Source organism: Mesitornis unicolor, unplaced genomic scaffold (assembly GCF_000695765.1).
Source record: "Mesitornis unicolor isolate BGI_N332 unplaced genomic scaffold, ASM69576v1 scaffold1788, whole genome shotgun sequence".
In the NCBI taxonomy this organism is placed as follows: domain Eukaryota; kingdom Metazoa; phylum Chordata; class Aves; order Mesitornithiformes; family Mesitornithidae; genus Mesitornis; species Mesitornis unicolor.
The window spans coordinates 29,298-33,215 of record NW_010199564.1 but is presented as its reverse complement, the minus strand read 5'-3'; positions in this window follow the sequence as shown (position 1 = coordinate 33,215).

Sequence of the window (3,918 nt, the reverse complement as noted above, 5' to 3'; positions counted from 1 at the left end):
GAACTTTGAAGGAATGCATAACAAACTAACAGAGCAAAGGGAGGAATGAGAGGAGGAGGTTTTCCTTCTCCCTGTAACTGGAAATTCTTTCTAGTGAACAGGAATGCATCTACTGAAAGAGTGGAACAGGGTGCACAGGGAGGTGGTAGAGTCACCATCCCTGGAGGTGTTCAAGAAGTGGATATGGCACTTCAGAACATGATTTAGTGGCATGATGGTGTTAGATTGATGGTTGGACTTGATGATCTCTTCCAACCTTAATGATTCTGTGATTCTGTGAAACTGGAGGAATTTGAGGAATTTACTTTTCATTTCTTTTTACTTTAAAAAAATTCAATTAACATTCAGCTAATAATATTCAACTCTAATTTTTCTTCTCCTTTCTGTTATTTTAAAGTAAGTCAAAACATTTCCATTATCTTGAAGATCTCTGATGACAAAAAAACCAATTCAAGTAGCCCTGGCTCTTGAGAATCCATCATGTAAAGGGAGTAGTGTTGTACCCCGTGTCTAACCATCACAGTGGCATTTTTTTACCAGCCACTGAATTTTATCCTTTAATCTGCCTGTTGCAAATAAACCAGGGCTGTTTCTTCATGACAGTATAGGCATGCTGCCATGTGTTTGGGCAACCTAAATCTTACCCAAACCCTTCTGCCTAAGGTTTCCTGCTGGCTGGTGCCAGGTCGTCAGAGGCACCTCGCTGACAGGCAGCCAGGAGCACAGGGATCAGGTGTGAAGGCAGTAATACCACTCACAGCACTGCAAGCTTAGGGTAGCCATCATGGGCCAGTAACCCCAGAAGCAAACACAGGTAACCAGAAACCAGCTCCTAGCAGGTCTGGGCTTCATTTTTCTTCCCAGGCATTTTTATTGCCCAGTGACCTCCCTGGTGCTGCAGGCTACCTGCCCACTGATTCCCCTGCTCTCAGGAGCCATCGTGGCTGCTGTCACTGCATTTACAACCTCCTCCCAGAAATATTAAGCTGCTTGTTTGTTGCCAAAGACAGAAATTAGGTGAGGGTTGAGAGGTCTTATCAGTAAGTCAGAGCAGGAGCAAACATACACATTGACAGGATGTTGCAAACCTCCCCAGAACAAACACCTCAAATCCAGGGTATTCAGTTGAGGTTGTTTAAATGCCTAGTGACATTTCTGTATGTTACAGTGTAGAGAAAAGATGTGTTGTGACTGAAAATAAAAAACTGGGATGGAAGGAAAAAGTGTCATGCAGCATCCCAATTATTGTAACCATTCCAAAAAATCTCATAAACTTCTAAGTCCTCTGAAAAATCAACTGATTTCCCTCAAACTGAGTGCAGCATATTTCAGGAGGCCAAAGCCTTTTAAATGTATGAAGTCCAGTTTAAGTCTCTACGACTGGTACCACTGTGACTAAGAAACCAGAAATATTTTACTCGGATCCACAGCTATAAATCAGACCCGCATGTCCATCAATGCCCACACTGAAGCTTCTGTATCTGCTTGTTTTGACTCTCAGATGCTTCAAACCTTTTCACTACTGAATACTTCAAAACCTGATAAGCTTCTTCTGGATAAGTTCTTCTTTTGAACTCCACTCTCAGTCTTTTGAAAGCAGACATTTGGGTTGAGAAATCTTGGGCTATTTCATTGCCCTATTTCCTCATCTTGAAATCTGTTTATCATTATCTCTGCAAATACTGCTAAAAGTTATCCTTGCCTTGACCCCTCCTCAGGAGACATGCTTGTTCAGGGCTTAATAGCTTGCTGATTAATTTCCTGTCATTCCTCATTGTCTGGGCTTCCTAAATCCCTCTAGAGAGACTGTGATCTCAGAACTAAACCAGGAGCAACTCTCTTGGTATCTCTGGTAATTCCAGTGGAAATGAAGGAGAACTGAGACCCAGACTCAGTCTTGAAAGGGTGGGAATTAGAACGGTTTGGACAGGGCTTGATATTTTCTGATAGAGTACTTCCATTGAGGCGAGACCTACAAGATTGTTTCCACATCAGTCAGCAGATACTTCACATTACTATGGTATAAAGTCCTGTAGTAATGCCTTCAGAATAAAATATTTTGGCATTTCAGTTTCATGGTTCTTTTTGAGTTTTCTGTTACCCATTTCAAACAACACAAAAACAGATTTTAAATTTGCCTTTCCACAGTCATGTTTTCCCTGCTTGTCCCAGCAAACTCACACAGGTTTCCTTTACGAAACCAGAACCTCGTCTGGCTGTGCTATATTTGTCATGGTAATATCCAGAGGCCACCTGACTGCTGCTTTGTCACACTTTCATAGTCTTAACTTTCTAAGCAAATGAGGAATTAAAGTTGACTTTGTCTGACTTTTCCTCCTGATTTTTACTGTTTGAAATATTTTCCTTTTTATTTAATTCCACGAAGAACACAGTAATATTTCTCCTGTAACTGTTCTCAGCTATTTTCCATCATGGCAGTGCAAAACCATGCAGCCTTTAAATAGCATCTATTCTTTATCACCTTCTCCTCTGCTGTACTTCATCCGTTTCAGCATTTTGTCCTTTTTGTGCCTAGCTTTACACCCTTCTGCACATTTGTTCTCTGTCTACCTCCAGCAAGACTTGTGATACTCTATAAGAGTTGATAGATGAACAGTAGTCTGCACCATGGCATATCCCTCAAGGCCAGGCAGCCCTGCCAACCTGGGACTCACTGATGGGTATGTCTTGGTTGGATGATTCTTAACCTGCTCTGGCTGCTGTTGTCGGCACAGCAAGTTTTGGTCTGTACAAGAACACAGCTCTTCTTTTTGCTTTGCCTCATGCAAAAACGAGACAGTGAAAAAGCAGTATCTGGAAAATACATCCTTGTGTCAAGAAGCACAACACTGCAGCAGCCTGAATTCTCCCTATTCCTGATCCCGGCATGATCCCGGAGCAGTCATGTCCCAGTTGTGCTGCAGGTGACCCTCTAGGAATGCTGCCTGTGAGGAGAAAGGGAAGTTAACCTTCTCTATCCAATCTTTCAATTGGAGTTTCAGCTCACCATTCTTTACTTGGGGAACTGTGTGTTTTAATGGGTTTTCGGAACAGGGAGATGAAGCTGCAGAGCTTCCTCCATCACTCTGAGAAGGCTGGGGAGAGACTCTGCTTCCACACTTCCTCGGCAGTGTGCCCAGGTGGCCAATAAGACCAACAGCATCCTGGCCTGCATCAGGAATAGTGTGCCCAGTAGCACTAAGGAAGTGATGCTTCCCCTGTACTTGGCACTGGTGAGGCCACACCTTGAATACTGTGTTCAGTTTTGGGCCTCTCACTACAAGAAGGACATCAAGATGATGGAGCACGTCTAGAGAGGGGCAACAAAGCAGGTGAAGGGTTTAGAGCACAAGTCTTATGAGGAGTGGCTGAGGGAGCTGCGGTCTCTATTTATTGCCCTCTACAACTACCTGAAAGGAGGGTGTAGTGAGGTGGGGATAGGTCTCTTCTCCCTCCTAGCCAGTAATAGGACAAGAGGAAATGACCTCAAGTTGCGACAGAGGAGGTTTAGGTTGGATATTAGGAGGAATTTATTTACTGAAAGGGTTGTCAAGCATTGGAACAGGCTGCCTACAGCATTGGTTGAGTCACCATCCCTGGAGGTATTTAAAAGATGAGTAGATGTCATGCTTAGGGACATGGTCTAGTGATGGATTTAGTAGGGTTGGATCACTGGTTCGACTCGATGATCTTAAAGGTCTTTTCCAACCAAAATGATTATACGACTATGATTCTAAGCTGAAGAGGAGGGGAAGATTTAGTGAACCGTGGATTAGCTCTACGAACAGAAGAAACAGAAACTCTGTTGGACAAATCAGGCAATTAAGGTACTAAAGTGTGTATATCTATATATATGTAAAGGCTTTTTTTTTAGCTAATAGGTTTTAAATGCAGTTGAAGGATGCTATTACATGCTAT